The sequence below is a fragment of the Octodon degus genome, unplaced genomic scaffold (genome assembly GCF_000260255.1).
Source record: "Octodon degus isolate 3935 unplaced genomic scaffold, OctDeg1.0 scaffold00093, whole genome shotgun sequence".
Classification (NCBI taxonomy): domain Eukaryota; kingdom Metazoa; phylum Chordata; class Mammalia; order Rodentia; family Octodontidae; genus Octodon; species Octodon degus.
The window spans coordinates 4151428-4169181 of NW_004524669.1; the positions used below are offsets into that span (position 1 = coordinate 4151428).

The following is a 17754-nucleotide window of genomic DNA, read 5'->3' on the forward strand; positions in this document are numbered from 1 at the left end:
GTGTGTGGCCAGCTCAGCCCACCAGGGGGCGGGGCTGGCTGGCATGTGGTGCTGGGGGATTGAACCGCGGTCCCTGTGCTTTTGCTAAGCTTGTTCTAAGTAGGTGCTTTAGACCACAGAGCCATCTCACCAGCCCTTTTGGCTAGATTCTTAATTATTTTTAATTCTGTTTCAGCCTGACCAAGGTCTTGTTCTCAGCTGAGAGCTTGACACTAGAAGGAAAGAGAAAAGAAGTAAAGAGTGAAGAGTTGTGTCCAGGTCTAAATTAGAGCTAGGGTTTGCTTTATTTTATTATTATTATTATTATTATTATTATTATTATTATTATTTGCTTTTGAGTTGATCTAATATATTTATTCTAAATCTAGTATGGTAGAATGTGTTCATTCATAAAGATGTAAGTCAAAAATTTTCTTATTTTAGGTTTTGTTTTTGTTTTGTAGAGCAAGAGCTCTACCACTGAGCCAGGGTACTTTTTGAATAAGTTGTGAATTCATGTGTTTCAAAAACAAACATGTTGAAAGGTAGATGGTGAGATGCCTCCTTCCCATCTACCCAGGATCCCTGACCCCCCGAAGAAACCCCTGCTGCCCTTCTAGAGTGCTTTATATGTATACAAATGCATTTGAATATGGCTTTTGTCCCCCCACCTCTTACATAAAATAGATTATTATATACACTATTCCGTACCTTACAATTTTCACTTAATAATACATCTTAGAAATATTTATATATCAATGTAGAGAGCTTTCTCCTTACTGTTTTAATGATACAGTATTTCACTGTTTGTAATATAATCAAATTAGGTTTCTGTTTTGTTTCAAACTTTGGGTTTTTTCCATCTTGGCCATTATAAACCATGTGATGAATAAAATTTTATGTACATTATTTTGCTTCATTCAAGTATACTTGTGAAACAAACTATAAAAAGTGGAATGCCTTGGGTAAAAAGACATGTGCATTTGGCCAAGTCTGTTTTAATGAGGTGTACGGGAGACTTGCCCTAGCAGATCACTAAAACATCACAGAATAATAAATAATACCACACAAGGGGCAAGTAGACAAGGAAATAATTGAAATATAAAGGAAAAGTCTAACAATTCTTATCCTTCTGGGGACTGACACACAGTAAAGATTGCATCAGAAGTTAGTAAAGTTCGGAAGGCTGAGGCAGGAGGATGACAAGTTGGAGCCCAGCCCACGCAACTTAGCAAAATTTGTCTAAAACTTAAGTTCAATCCCTACTACTGGGGAAATCACACACACACACACACACACACACACACACACACACACACAATTTCTGCAAATCAATAAAGCCCAACAGAAAAATGGGCAAAAGACACAAAGATTTAATCTATAAAAGAAGATGTCCAAACTGGGCGTGGTGGCGCATTCCAGTAATTCCAGCATTGTGGAAGGCTGAGGTAAGAGGACGGCAGTGACAAGTAGAAGCCCAGTAGGACATCTTAGCAAGGCCCTGTCTCAAAATAAACAAAAACAAAACAAAACAAAGGAGTTAGGGGTGCAGCAGTCCATTGTGAAGGCCCTGAGTTCAATCTCCAGTGTGTGTGTCCAAATGTCTAACAAATATAAAAAGAAATGCTCAAACTCACTAATAATCAGAGAAATGCACATTTTAATGACACAACAACTGACATTCATCAACATGGCAAAACTAGGCAAGACCTGGTGCTGACCAGGACGTGAAGAAGTAGGAACTCTTAACACAGTTGTTGAACTGTAACCCAGCAGAGCCTCTTTAGCATCACTTAAAGAAAGTGGGTTAAAAAAAAAAGAAAGTGGGTATGTCTTTGCCATCTGAGGCAGGAGGATTGCAAATTCAAGCCCAACAACAAACTAATTTATTGAGACCCTGTCACAAAATAAAAAATAATGGACTCAGGAAGTAGCTCAGTCAAATGCCCTGGGTTCAGTTCCTAGTATCACAAAACAAATACAGAATTGCTCAGCAAAACTGAGAATGAGGCTTAACAATGCCTTTTAATAGTAAAATGCATGCATTCAAAGCAACAATACATCCTTAACAAGGGTGTGTACCTGTTTCAGGACACTGGAGCAAGCGCCTTAGAGTGCCTGCAGAACAAGGGAGCCAATAGGAGGAGACTAAATGAAGGCTGTAGAAGGAGCTGGAAAAGCACATCTGTGAGAGGCCTTGCTGCCTTGCATAGGCTAAAGATGATAACACATGCCGCCGTGTGATTAACATGATTAATGTGAGTCCCATGGAGGGGAAAAAAAAGAAGACTCCAGAATGGAATCCGACTCAGCCTCTCAGGAGCTTGTGATCCTGGGAAATAAAACAGAACCTCCTAGGACTCAGTGTTCTCACCTTTCAGTGGGAATAACACCCAGCGAGGCCTGAGGTCCAGGCCAGAGCTGGAGTTCAATAAGTAATAATCACATCAATGATGGGGTCTCCTCCTCCCCATGGCGGTCCTGGCTTCAGCTCTGCAGAGCTGCAGACCAGAGTGGTGTCGACACCTCTTGCCTCACTCCAAGGGCCCTGGCTCGCTTATCTTCCTGGCCTCCTCTGTTAGTTGCCAGTTTAAAAGGAGAGATTTGCAGGGCCAGGAGAGAGCCTGTGAGTATGCGCACCTATATGGAGCTTTCTCTATTTTTGTTTATTTTGATTAAAAAACAGCTCTGTATCCTGTACTGAAGGCTGCTCCCTTTGGATCAATACTTCAGTTAGGGCTTTTGAGAAATGAAATTTATATTCACGCCCCACCGTTCCCTTAGTAACAATCTCCCGCAATCAGATCTGCTCTCTGGTGGAAATGGCCTTTGGAAAACGTTTGTGTGGAGCACGGTTGCAAAATCTTACCTTTGCCAGAAACTGTTTTCTGATGTAGCCAGTATCTTTTCCAGAAAAAAAAAAAATTAACTACATTTAAGCAGACTTAACAAGGTCCTAAAATAGATATAAAGTGGTTTCACCCTACAAGGGGAATTCTTAAAATACTAAAGTACTGTTTTTAAGCATAGCTGAGTACTTCGGAAGCACTCATTTACATTGCAAACAATTTCCATGCTAATTACAGAGACACTTTCTCAGCCGCTAGGTAATATTTTGCACACTATTTGTACCTGCAATAAATACAATTATTTTTCTTTCTCCTCCTCTTCCCCATGTCCCCCGCCTTCCACTGCTCGCTCCTTCAGAATGACCTTCGGGCAGGGATTGTAGCTTAGTGGCAGAACACCTGCCTAGCACATGTGAGGCTCTGGATTTGATCCCCACTACTGCAAAGACTAAAAAACAAAAACAAGATACCATTTCCACAATTCTCCCAGTTGTGTACTTTTATTGCACTTCAGTTATGAATTAGAGGATTTAATTCCATAATATTGAGACAAAACTCAAGATTGGTCACTGGTGTTTTGCTAGGAACGTTGTGACTCTGTCTCCTAGGCCTCTTTTAAACATTCTATCCTTCTGCGACTGAAGCCCCACCCACTGACTTTTCCTCATTCTATAGAGAAAAGGGAAGCACCTGCAGCCCCTGGAATGCAGGCACCACCTCTGTAGACTGGCTAGTCTAAGGCTGCCCCTCTGCCTCCTCCTTCTTTTTGCTTCTAGGTCACCCTTTCAGCTTCCTAACCGCGTGTTTTTGTTTGTTGAAACAAGGTGTTGTTTTGTTGCCCAGACTGGTCTTGAACACCTGGGTTCAAATGACCCTCCTGACTTAGCTCTAGAGTAACTCAGGCTGAGTTCCTCACCCTTAGAGTCCCCTCCCCTTCTGACCAAATCCCCCACTCACCTTTGTCTATCACCTCCTTCTCACTAGGGTCTTGCCACAGACAGAAACCCACACCCCTCTAACCACCCTGATGACTCTCCCTTCTTCTGTCCCCTTATGGTCACATCCATTGGGAAAGTCTATGCTTGCTTGCCTCCCACTCACTCTCCTGCCCACTGCCTTCTGGCTTTGCCATGGAAACTGATCTCTTGGAGGTTACCACTGGCCTCCCTGTTGCTAAATCCAGTAGACCCTTCTTGGCCCTTCCTTATTTAGCTGACCTCTCGGCAATATTTGGCACCATTGACTATGCCTGCCTCTGGCTTTCCTCCCACCCACTGCTCCTTTCTACTTCCCTGGGCGGGGGGAGCTCCTTCTCTCTATTCTCCTCTAAATGTTGGCATTCCTGGCACTCTGGTCTGGGTCCTCTTCTGTCCTGGCACAGTCCTCCTAGGTGAGTTCATCATTCCTTAACATTACTGCTCACAACTGGTTTCTAAATCTGGGTCTGGACCCCTCCTAAGTTCCAGCACTCAAGAAAGTTCTTTCTGGAAGATTTCTTGGATGGCTCCAAGGAATCCCAAGCTCATCTAGCTAAAACAGAACTCCCCAACTCTGCTCCACCCATCCACAGTCAGGGACCAGTTTTCTTAGCCAAGCAAACCCATTACCTTCATTCATAATTGTCTGCTCTCTGTCACTAGCACCTCTGTACCCCCAGTCAGTCAGTTGAACACAAAATCTGATCATCTTGCCTCCCAGTCATTTCTCAGTTCCCTCCACCTGTGTCCATTAAGGCCCAGGCTCCAGCAGCCAGCACATTCATCCGTCCTACCCCATCCTGACAACTGGAGAATCCTTCTAAACCAGGAATTGTCACTCCACTGACCCTCTGCTGAATGTCACATTCCTCATGTAAAGATCTGGACTCGTTGTGAACAAGCCCTTGCTTGATCTGAGCTGGCTCATAGCTTGAGCCACACCTCCTTCTCAGTGGGCCCTCCTCCCTCTCTGTGGTCCAGCCCCACTGGACTTCTTTGCAGCTCTTAAGACCTGCATTCCCCCTGGCTCCAGGCTTTACATGTACTGTCCCCTAGGTCTGGGACAGGCATAGCCTGGCTGATTTGCATTCATTAATACATATGTGAGTTATGCAGACTAGACCTTGGAGAGAAGCAGACGTGGGTTTGAATTCCAGTACTGTTACTTCCAAGCTATATAACAAGCCTGCCAACCAACCTCTCTGTGCCTTGGTGTCCTCACCATTACAAAGGTGTAAGATCTACCATGTCTAACACACATTAGTATCTCTTTCCAGCCACCTCACTCCTCCATCTCATAGGCTTTGTTTGAGAACTGCCTTCCTCCTTATCCATAGAGGGAACAGCCTACAGTTACAGATAACTGGGCCAGAAGTGAGCTCTTGACCCTACCTAGGAACTACGTTCCAGAGAGTCTCAAGCCAGACATGATGGCACCTGCCTACAATCCAAAGAACTTAGAAGGCTGAGGCAAGAGGATTGCCACAAGTTCAAGCCCAGCCTGAGCTACATAGAGAGTTCAAGGAGAGCCTGTACTTATACAGAAAGATCCTGTCTCAAAGCAAAAAAAAGAAGAGGACTGGGGAGATAGTGGCACAGTGCATGCCTGGCAAGCATGAGATTCTGAGTTCAATTTCCTGTATCAAAAGCAAAACAAACAAATCCCACAAACAACAACAACAGAAAAAAAGTGATTGGAGCTATAACTCAGCATGAAGGCCCTGGATTCAATCCACAGTACTAAAAACATGGCTTTTCCCTTAGTAGAGCAGACTCCAGTAACTTGAAACCACCAAAGTCCTAAGTAATTTACCCATTTTGTGAAAAGTTATTGCAAAAGTCAGAAATGAGGTAGTACATATATAGGACATACTTAATAACTAGCAATATCATCATTAATATGGGGTCAGGGGTATAGCCCAGGGCCATAGTTGCTGCCTGGAAAGTGTGAGGTCCTGAGTCAATTCCCGGTACCAAAAAAAAAAAAAAGTATTCATATGTACTAAGTGACTGCATGAGGCAAGGTCATGGGAGTAGATGTTGGAACTCTCACAACCAGTGATTTTAGAAATAGGTCTCATAGGGCCAGCCAAATAGCTCAGTAGATTAAAGCATTTGCATGCAGGTGCAGGGGCTGGGGGTTCCATCCCCAGGCCTGCCCTGCTGGCCATGCCCCAGGGGCGTGCTGAGATGGCAGTTGAGATTGAGCGTGGTGGCGTGGGCCTGTAATCCCAGCTCTTGGGAGGCTGTAAACAGGCGGATCACTACAAGCCCAATCTAGTAGTGAGACCCTGAACATCCTGTAGACCCTTCCCTAAAATACAAAAAAAAAAAAGAAAGAGTCTCAGTGCTCAATATGTTATTCTATGAATACACACACATACATATATATACACAACTTCAAGCATATGTATATAACCTCAAGCTTCTCTATACATAATATACTATATATAATGTATTTATATGACATATAATACATATATTTTTCTCCCTAAGCCAGGATCTTGCTCTGTTGCCCAAGCTCATCTCAAACTCCTGGGCTCAAGTGAAATTCCTGCCTCAGTCTCCCAAATGTGGGCCTACAGGAGCCCATCACCACACTCAACTGTATAACATTTTTAATTGAAAAAACAAAGTACTGGGGCTGGGAGATGGCTCAGTGGAATAAGTGCTTCTCTGGTGAGGGCAAGGGCCTGAGTTCAATCCCTGGTTCGCCAAAAAAAAAAACAAAAAAAAACAAAAAGCAAAGTACCTTTTCTTTTTGGTGGAACCAGGGATTGAACTCAGGCTCTTGCGCTTGCCAGGCAAGCGCTTATTCTACTGAGCTATCTCCCCAGCTCTCAAAGTATCATATTTTGATGACTTTGAAAAAGAGGGAAAGTTTTCATATAATCTTCTTCTTCTTCTTCTTCTTCTTCTTCTTCTTCTTCTTCTTCTTCTTCTTCTTCTTCTTCTTCTTCTTCTTCTTCTTTTTTTTTTTTTTTGGCAGAACCTGGGATGGGATTGAACTCAGACCCTTGTGTTTGCCAGGGAAGCGCGTATTCCGCTGAGCCATCTCCCTGGCCCCCATGTAATCTTCTAACCCCATCAAATGGAAACTTTTTTCAATGCATATGCACTTTACATGTGTATAATCGTGGCATACATTACTTTCATGTGTGACAGTTCTCACTTACTATATAAACATTTAAATATTTCTGCACAGACTTTGTGATCATCTTAACAAATATATAATATTTAATACATTATATTTGTAGGTTGTAAAGCCATTTCTTTTATAGATATGTTTTCTTTTTCCTCTATCATAAACCATGCTACAATGTATATCTTTGTGGATAAGGCTATTTAATTTTTTTTATCTTTCTATTTATTTGGTACAGGGTCTTGCTATGCAACCAGTATATCATATAGTAGCAGGGATCAAACTTGAGTCCTTTTGCTTGCCAGGCAGGTGCTTAGACTGCTGAGCTATCTCCCCAGCCCCGATAAGGCTATTTAAAACTAGCTTTTGTAGATTGCTTTGATTACCAAATCAATATACATATAGTCATCTTTTAAAATGTTGATACAGATAATTAAGGAGAAAATTTAGGCTGAGGATATTACACAGTGGTAGAGCGCTTGCCTAGCATGCATAAAATTATGGGTTCAATCCCCAACACTGAAGGGGGGGAGAAGGGAGAGGAAAATATTTATAATTTCACCAGATAAAGATAATTCTTGTAAATATTCTGCTATGTAATCTTCCAGCTCTTTTTTGTTAGTTATATTTTATAAATGTTAGATTATATGGCATGTGTTTTGTAACCTGCTTTTCTTACACTCAGGTTGCATATCATAAACACCTTTTGGTGTCATTAAATACTTTTCTTTCTTTTGGTTTTTTCCTTTCCTTCTGCATGTGTGTGTGTACCCACGTACTCTGAGGGGTAGAGCCCAGAGCTTCATGAATGCTAACTTCATAATCTACCATGGAGCTATACCCACGGGCCCCATTAAATATTTTTTCTGCTACCTTTATACTGATACACCTTATAGGAACAATTCTCTAGTTTGACCATTTGTCTTCAGTTTTGTGGTGTTATGGGTAAAATTGAGATGGCGTTCCCAAGTCAACGCTTTGTACACAGGTCTGGTCAGTCCTTTACACAGACTGCTTCTGTAGAATGAATTCCCGCAGCTGGAATTGTAGAGCCAAGAAGCATGTGGAGATCCTTGGGATTATTCCTAGGAGAGGGATTATGAGGTCCAGCTCTTTGAAATGTTTTAGGCTTTTGCTGTTTGGCTGTTCTGCTCTTTTAAAAAAAGAACGCTGTCAGGTTTTGGAAGTGGAAGTTTAGGGGAGCAGTGGTTTTTTGGTCCCTTCATAATCACACCCTGTGGAAAGTCAGATGGCATGCAGGAAGTTTTGGGGGTCACTCTTGGGCCCTTCCCATGTCTCCTCTGCAATCTCTGGAATTTCTGGGTCCTGGCAAAGATTTTTTAAAAAGACTTGGGGCTGGGGAGATGGCTCAGCGACATAAGTGCTAGCCTGGCAAGCACAAGGTCCTGAGTTCAATCCCCGGTACAGAGAGAGAGAGACAGACAGACAGACAGACAGACAGACTTGGGTTCCAGGTGGTTTCCACATTTTACTGACTAAATAATTCAGGAGTGAATTTTTGTCCTACCAATTTGATTTGAAACTATCTCTTTGCTATTTGTTTATCAGTAAAATTATGGGGAAAAAATAAAAAAATAAAGGCAGAGTAACCCAGGAGAAAGTAAAAATAAATAAATAAATAATTCAGGAAGTCACTTGGGTCTTCTGAGCCCCGCATTTGCCCAGATAAGTACACCTGACCTAGAACTCACTGTCCTGGAGGTGAAGAATAGCAAATCAGTTATAAAGCCATACTTTAAGTCATGCCTTTGTTTAGCCCCAAAGGAAACAATAATGTTTTTGGCACTGGGCCTCTGGTTTGCTTGCTTATTTTTCTTTCTCTGGTACTAGGGATTGAATCCAAGACCTTTACACTGAACCACATCCCAGATCTTTTTTCTATTCTTTATTTTGAGACAGGGTGTCAATAAGTCATTAAGTTACCAGACTGGGCTCGAACTTCAGATCCTCCTGCCTCAGCCTCCCAATATTCTGGGACTACAGGCATGTGTCACCACATCAGGTGGGCTTCATTTATGAAAAGGTAATGGAGACAGAGTGGCAATGTTGAGTTGAGATTTTCCCTACCCAGCCTTGGCCCTTCACTTTGGTGTCTGGTGATAGCTCTTCAGCAGGCAGAGTAGAGCAGGAGTGGCCTCCACAGACAGACTCCTGCTGGCCTGTGGCTCGAATATGAAGAGCCCCCGGCAGAAGGGCTGTAATATAGCAGCAGCAGCACTGCTGGCTTTAGCTGGCAACCCCTTCCTCCCCAAAAGAGGCAGAGTTCCCGTGACAACATGCCTGGACAGGACCAGCTTGGGGAAAAACAGACTTTGTTGTAAGGAAAACCCTACCTGGAGGCTGCAGACAGGGCAACCGGGACAGGGCTTTTGCAATGGGGCTGGGTCCTCAGACAAGGACCACCGGGATGTGAGTGCCAGCTCTGTGCTGCGTAATGTGACAACACAATAAAGTGTGTTCCACGTGTATTGACAGTTTGAGTCTCACAACAAACCTCCAAACCCAGAGCAGATGCCTTCATTGTTTTGAAGGGCAGATGAGGAGGCAGAGCCTGGTGACATTAAAAGCTGGCAGCTGGGGCTAGGGAGATACCTCAGCAGTCTAAACGCCTGCCTGGCAAACACAAGGACCCAGGTTCAATCCCCAGTGCCACATGCTATGCTGGCTTTGCCCCAAGCCAGCCACCAAAACCCAGTGTGGTGGGGCACATCTGTAACCTCAGCACTGGGAAGGCTGAAACAGGAAGATCACTACAAGTCCGAGCTGCACAGTGAGACCCTGTGCCAAATAGATAAATAAAAAAGGTCAGAAGATAAAAGCTGGCAGTCAGATTTCAGGGTCGGCATTCCTCTGAGAAGTCATAACTCCTACTCTACAACATATATATGTATATATACTTTTTTAATACAGAATCTACAGGGTCCCACTACATAGATTGGACTCCCAGTGATTCTCCTGTTTTCAGCCTCCCAGTTGCTGGGCTTACAGGCATGCTGCCACCACGCCCCACCTCAGTCACCATCTCAGCACACCCCAGGGGCGGGGCCAGCATAGCACACGGATTAAACCTGGCCACTGCGCTCTGCCTAAGCAGAAACTTTAGTCTGTTGAGCTATCTAGCCAGCCCAACTCCCCAACTTATTGACAATTGATAAATAACAGCTTTTTTGGTTATTTTGTTTTTTGGGTTGTTTTTTTTTTTTTTTTTTTTGTGGAAACCAGGATTGAACTCAGGCCCTTATGCTTGCCAGGGAAGTGCTTATTCCACTGAGCCATTTCCCCAGCCCGATAAATAACAGTTTTTACTCTACCTTCACACAGATTTTGCAAGACAAAAACTTATTCCTATATTATAGACGAGGAACCCAAAGGTTAGGCAGGTTAAGTGGTGAGCCCCAAATCACATAGCTGGTAAGTAAAGGATCTGGGACTTGAACTCAGAGTGACTTAAGTCCAAACCCAAGGTTTTTCTTTACCAGAGTGTCTGGAAATAAATCCAGACCTTTACATCTTCTCATGGGTCCACTTGACCAAAAGCCTCACTGGGTGTGGTTGTGCATGCCTGCAATCCTAGCACTTAGAAGGCAGAGGCAGGAAGATCACCCAGACTTCAGTGCCAGGAAGAACAGGGGAGGGGAGAGGAAGAGAGGAGAAGAAAAGAAAAGGCCTTGGAAGAGGGTTATGGTTGGTCAGGGTAGCTTCAGGGGTGTGAGTGAGACACATTTTCTTGCCTGTAGTGCCATGCCAATGCCTTCCAACATGTGAGTACTTGTGTACACACATGTACACACATGTGCGCACACACACGCTCACGCATACGCACACATGCATACATGCTTGTGCATGAAAACGGGCTGAGGTGGGCCAGCACTACCTCTCTCAGCCAGGAATGGGCCCACCTACTTAGGATAGGCTTCCAGGTAGGTGAGCTGAGCCTGCCCACACCTGCTCATCTCACCTGAAAGGGACAACTAGAAGACATAGCTCCTCATTCTGACTCAACCTTCAGGAGCTGCTGGGACTTCCCAGGGGAGGAAGAATGAAGGTCTTCATGTTTTTTGAACACTTTATTTCTAAACAACTGGGATTCTAAATGTCATAGCCTAGAGCCTAGGCTGCTTGAGATAGAGAAGGTTCTGTCATCTCCAAAGGACACTTTCTCTATTCTCCCTTTGGTTTGGGTATTTTTTGGTTTTTGATGGTGATTGATCCCAAAGCCTCACACATGTAGGCAGTAGTATTCATTTTTTTACTTAATATATATGACCTGTGTCATTTTTTCTTAATACTTATGCCTTGATTTGATGGTTTTCTGGATGGTTGTCTTTGGTTTTTACTCTTTTTGTTTTTGTATTGGGGATTGAACTCAGGACCTTGTGCTTGCCAGGCAAGTGCTTAAGCCACTGAGCTACCACCCGTGGCCTTTGGTTTTTAAAAGTCTTCCATTCCTGGGCTGAGAAGATAGCTCAATAGCATAAATGTCTGCCTTCCAAGCACAAGGTCCAGAGTTTGATCCCCAGTACCAAAAAAAAAGTCTCCCATTCCCTATGGCAAGTAGGCAAATATAGTGTCCTTCTGTCACATCCAGCTTTATTTTATTTATTTATTTATTTATTTATTTATTTATTTATTTATTTATTTATTTTGGCAGAACCAGAGATTGAACTCAGGCCTTTGTGCTTGCCAGGCAAGCGCTTATTGTACTGAGCTAGCTCCCTGGCCCCTGTTTTTGTTTGTTTGTTTGTTTGTTTTGCGGACCCGTGGATTGAACTCAGGCCCTTGTGCTTGCCGGGGAAGCACTTATTCCACTGAGCCATCTCCCCGGCCCCCCATCTGGTGTTTTGTTTTGTTTTGTTTTGTTTTGTTTTTGGTACATCCGGGTTTAAGCTACCTGCCTTTCTATCACATCTTTGACAGACTACTCTAACTTCTCAACTCTAAGGCCCTGAATCAAATCTTGACTTTGGCATAACGCAGTCATTCCCCAAGGATTGAGCATACAGGTTTATTCTCAAAGACAAGACCCAAAGAGACCCACTTTTCCACCTTGAGACATAGTGAAGAGAGGCCACAGACACCTTGTGTCCACCAAGTTCTCTCCCTCTCATAAATAAGGCCAGGGGCCTGAGGTCATCTTGCAGCAGACCTTCCCCCCATTGGGCTGCAGGAAGTGGAGTTCTCAGTGTCCTCTCCCCAGCTTCATCAGTCTGACCACCAACCACCTAATGTACCAGGGGAGGACTGGAAAGCACTGAGTAGCTTGGACACCCCAGCATCCCCCAGCCTCTGGCAGCCCCTGCATTCCACACATAGGCATCAGTCCCATTTCTGTTCTGCATCAAACTGCCAAGGGTTCAGTTTTGCGTGGAACACCCATGACCTCCAGGTTTCTCTTCTGGGTAGGAGAGAGGCTGGCAACTTTTCTTTGGAGGACCCACCTATCCATCCCCAGGACAGCACAGACTCTCTAGTTAAGGGGGTCTAGGGGAGGCTACAGACTTGGGGAGAAGGAGGGCAAGAAGCAAAGAGATGGCACCTGGCCTGGATGGAGGGGGGAAGTCAGCGGGGCACCAGGGACCAAGTAAATCAGTATCTTTTCTGGTTATTTTTGCTCTTGCAGGCCAGGGGAGTACTTCCTTGCTGTCCTGAGTCTGGGTCCAGGGCATACCTCCCACCCTCTGCAGGGCATGGGCACGCAGTGGGCATGTAGTAAGTGCACACTACAGTGGCGGTTATGTTGACAAGATGACGGCAGCACTCAGTCTGCTAAGTCCAGACTTCTGTCTCTCCCACCCCCTGGGAATTTCATAAATAAATCCCTGGAACTGTTCCAAGAAGAATTTCAAGACTTCTCGATGCGAGCGTGTGTTTTCAGAAACACAACAATTTTACATGATGCCTGGTGTGCAAACTCCTAAGCAACTCTCGGTGAAGGAGGGCTGGGCATGGCAAAAATGAAGGTGGACAGAGTGAGTAGGGCTGGACTGCAACAGGCCAGAAAAACAGCAGTCAAGGGCGGCTGCGGTGGTTTGAGCCTGGCTCTGCAGCTGGCGGCTGCTAACCCGGCTCCCCAGACACCCAGTCTGCCCGGGGCTCAGATTGCCCAGCCTCCCCTCCCCCACCCAGGCCTTTGGCAGGATTCTCCACCGGGTTTTTGCAAAGTGCTAGGGTCTTAAAATAGCATAAACAGACACACAACACACACAGACACACACACACACGCGCGCGCACACACACACACACACACACACACACACACACAATTTCTGTACCACAGAATGAAGATCAAAAAAAAAAAAAAAAAAAACACTCCAAGGCATCTTCCAGAGGCCACTTAGAAAACAAGAGAACTTGGTGTAGGGAAGAGGCTGTAGGGACAGGGTGGAGGAAACAAGATAGAGCCTGTGTAGGGTGCGTGACAAGGTCACAGCACTAATTGTTATGTCTGAAATATGTGTGTGAACATGTGTGTGCATGTGTGTGTAGCTAGGCTAATGAAACCAAAGACTGTGTTGGTGTGACCAGCTTGACAAGGTGAATCTGTATTCCCCTCTTGTACTGTGAACTCCTGGAGAGGAAGAACTGAAAACTTTCATGTCCTCATTTCCAGGTAGTACCTTAGTGCTTGGCGCATAGACATTTAACACATGCTCCTAGAGTCAATAAATGAGGGCTAGATCCATGGATCTCCCAGAACATAAAAGGGTAGTAGTAAGGATGATCAAGTTTCAAGTGGCAAAATTAGAAAAGGACACCCCAGAGATAGAAGATATGCTGGATCAAGTATGAGTTGAATGTTGAGAGGGAAACCGGAGTGCCCGCCTCCATGGTGGGTCCCCATTCTGCCTGGAGAAGAGGAGATGAAATCACAGAGGGGCAAAGGCACCTGGAGAAGCTGGAAGAATGACAGGAGCTGGCGTTGTAGCCAGGCTCACGGACTGCAAGGACAAACATGCTCCAGTGAGTGAAAACGCAAGAGGATTTCCTGGGAAGACAGATGGGAATCTCAGAGAACTCAGTAGTGGAAAATGCAGCCAGATTTCACGGGCTCCGAGAAAACACTGGGCTGGGGACGTGCTGGGGACTATTTGACTGTTCGCTTGAGGCTGGAAGCTGTGTATGCACAAAGACACAGCCACAGGGACCTGGGGTAAACTAACCCCCTCTCATCTCTCTCGGGTGCCTGGCCTCTCTCTCCCATATGCCTGTCACCCCACAAAGGTGACTTCCAGGCATTAGTATCCTGTGGCTACCACCATCAAAGTATGTTTCTGTACCTTTTTCATTTAAATACTTACAAGAAAGAACTTCAGTGACCAGGCCAATCTACCTAGTGGCTTTTGTTTGTTTTTTGGCAGTACTGGGAATTAAACCTAGAATCTTCATTGACCTACAGCCTCAGCTTTTTAAAAATTTAAAAAATTCTGAGACAGGGCCTGGGTTAGTAATTAAATTGCCCAGGCTGGCTATAACTTGTGATCCTCCTGCCTCACGGCCCCCAGAGTGTTGGCCTTATGGGTGTGTGCCACCATACCCAGCTCTAGTTAGTACTTGTCCTTGGTTCAGGTGTCCGGCTCTTGCGCCATCAGCTGTGGGCAGCAAGCAGACCATACTGTCTCCTGGGAGAAGCAAGGGCAGCAGGTGGGAGCGATCACTTGTGTGATCCAGGTAAGAGGAAAACTTCAAGTGTGTGTGTGTGTATTTAAAGGGTGCGAGGAGAGCAAGCAAGACACGAGGACACTGGGGGAGCTGTCAGGGTAGGGGTTTGCTGAGCGACTCTGCTGTGCCTCAGCTCGTCATCTCCGCAGTGAGGTAACACTGCTACCTCCTCACAGGTTTGCTGTGCATGCTAATGAATCACCTGGGCACAGTGCTGAGGACAGTCAGCGCACAGGCTATTTTTATGGGTACAAAGTTCTCCCTTTTTATTTATTTATTTATTTTTTGCAGAGCTGGTAATTGAACTCAGGCCCTTGCGCTTGCCAAGGAAGCGCTTATTCTACTGAGCCATCTCCCCGGCTCTAAAAGTTCTCCTTATGCAGAGATCTTGACTGCCAGTTCAGGCCCTGTCCTGGACCAGACTTCCTTTCTTTTCTTTTCCTTTCTTTGTCCTCCATTTTCCTATCTGTGAAACAACAGAGTCAGAGTAAAGAATTTCAAAACTCCTCTCTAGGTTTCAAACTCCACAATTTTAAGCGTTAGCGAGGCTGCATGCTCTGGGTGAAGGCAGCTGACCTGAATCCAGAGGGCTTTCTTGGAACACAGGCTTGCCATGGTGAGTCGGGGGGGACTGAAGGGAGATGGCCAGTAGGTGGGGAGGGTCCAGCACTGCAGGGCCAGAGATATACGCTACGGGGTGCTGGCCTGGGACACCACTCAGGGCATGGAGGAAAGGGGAGCCAGTCACATGAGCAAAAGCCTTGAGGGCCACAGCAGAAGGAGAATGACCGGGAGAACAAGATGGTTTCACTACTGAGCATGCCCAGATAGATGAATCATCAAGGTTGAGGGCATAGGGCCTATTTACCAAGGAGGCACCGGGGTGGAACGAGGTCAGCATGAGAGTTAGAAGAAAGAGGCCTCGCCCCTAAAGTTGTGCAACAGCCTCTGGAGCAGAAAGGGCGGAGAGCCTGGGGGTTTTCTTCAGGAATACCACAGCTCAGCGCCTTCTCAGAGGCCTGCAGCACACGGACTGCAGGCTGCTGATTGTACCAGGTCCCCGACACTGCCTGAGGACTTTGGGCTGCTCTGGCCGTAACTGCTACTCTGATCAGTCTCTCACCCTTAGCCGTAGGAACAGCTTGGGCAAGTTGTTGTTTGTTTGTTTGGATTGAACCCAGGGCCTTGCTTTACCACTGAGGTACACCCCCAGCAGCTTTTAAAATTTTTAACTTTTATTTTGAAATAGGATCTCACTAAGTTACTCAAGCTGGCCTCAAACCCACAGGCATTTTCCTGCCTCAGCCTCTTGAGTGGCTGGAACTACAGGTGCTCACATCTGGCTTCAAGCTCTAAGTCACTTGCCCTCCCTGTGCGTCCCTTGTCACCCTGGCCCAGTTGTCCCTGCACACCCCCGTGTCCTCACTCCTGCTCCCACTCTAAGCTGATGAGCATTTCTAAAGGAAATCACATGAAAGCGGCTTATTGTGACCTCGACTTCATGTTCTGCACACCTGACACCGTGGCTCTTATATTCTCTCTCTCTCTCTCTCTCTCTCTCTCTCTCTCTCTCTCTCTCTCTCTCTCTCTCTTTCTCTGGCTGATCTTGAACTCATCATGGTTTCCAGCCTGGCCTTAGACTCATAGCAATCCTGCTTCAGCCTACCCAGTGCTGGGATTGTACCTCTGTGCCACTATGCCCAACAAACCCTCACTTTTAAAAGACATTTTCTAAGTTTACAATTCTAAATTGTTATGTTTTTCTCAACCCTACTTGGCAATGTGATTTTTGATTTTTTTTTTTTTTTTTTGCGGAACCAGGGATTGAACTCAGATCCTTGCGTTTGCCAGTCAAGCACTTATCCTACTGAGCCATCTCCCCGGCCCCATGATTTTGGATTTTTGACTGTGTGAATTATATTTCTTGTAATATTGTCTATAAGAATTTCTGGTAGTCCAAGCTGAATGTGGGATCTTCCAAAGGTGATTTGCTCTTCTTTCTTCTAAGTACTACTAGAAAGTATCACTGGCTCACAACCACTTGAATCTATACTGTGTAACTTTTCAAACATCCAAATAGCATTGAATTTGAAATGAAAACAAATCATGGAGACCAGTTTCCAATTATGATCCTCAGAGAAGATTTTCCTCCATTTTTACTGTGATGTAGTTTAAATATGAAGTGTCTCTCAAAGAAGTTTGTATTGAGGGCTCAATCCCCAATGCAGAAATGTCCATAGGTAGGTCCCAGAGAGGTGATTGAGTACTGAGATCCACAATGGCTTGTTAGGAGGTGGCACCTACCTGGGGGAAGTAAGTCACCTTTATTTTTAATCTATTTATTTATTTTTTTCATGTCAGATGGATAATGTGCCCACATTGTAACAAGGTTTGAAGAGGCACATCTCATGCATAAAGCATGAACACCCAATTGTCATGCTCATAAACTGAAAGATCAGTAAGTCACCTTTAAGGGGTGTATCTTCTCTCTCATCTGTGCCCTCTCCCTCTGCTTCCTGGGTGCCATGAGAGAAGCGGCTTTCTTCAGCCATGCCCTTCCACCATGACATGTCTGCCCTTGAGCCAGTCAAAACAATCCTTTTCTTCTTCGTTTTAGTGACATTTTCTTGTTGCTGAAACAAAATACCCAACATCCAGAGTTAAGGGAGGAAAGGTTTCTTTCCCCACAGCTTGTAGAAGCTTCAGTCCATAGTCAGCTGGCTCCAAGGTAGGGTGGCACATGGCAAAGGAGCTCATGGCAGGCAGAAAACACCAAAAACAAGTGAACCAACAAGCAACAACATCAGCTTCTTTCTGCCCTCTTTTTTATCCTATCAAGGCTACCCAGCTTAGGGTGGGTGCCAGACCTATCAGTGGACTAATTTAGTAATCACATCCTTAATCCAAGCATCCTAAATCCTAGCATTGCACCATGAATCAATCCTAGAATCACACACTGTGGATCCAGCCACCTCTGAAGAAGTCCCACCTATGACTGTGTGATGCTTTAGGGGACATCTAGACACAAGCTACCCATCCTTTAAATTATGTCTGTCAGGTATTTTACTCCAGCAATGGAAAGCTGACTAAATACACAGCCACTGCTGCAGCCAGACAATTTTCCCTG

General features: G+C 45.0%; 1 non-coding gene across 1 annotated transcript; it reads right to left on the reverse strand.

Moving 5' to 3' along the window:
- Positions 1–16982: 16982 nt before the first annotated feature.
- Positions 16983–17083, reverse strand: LOC111818530. The gene has a single exon (XR_002822503.1). It is a non-coding gene; the product is annotated as a small nucleolar RNA U13 (small nucleolar RNA).
- Between the last annotated feature and the right edge of the window lie 671 nt (positions 17084–17754).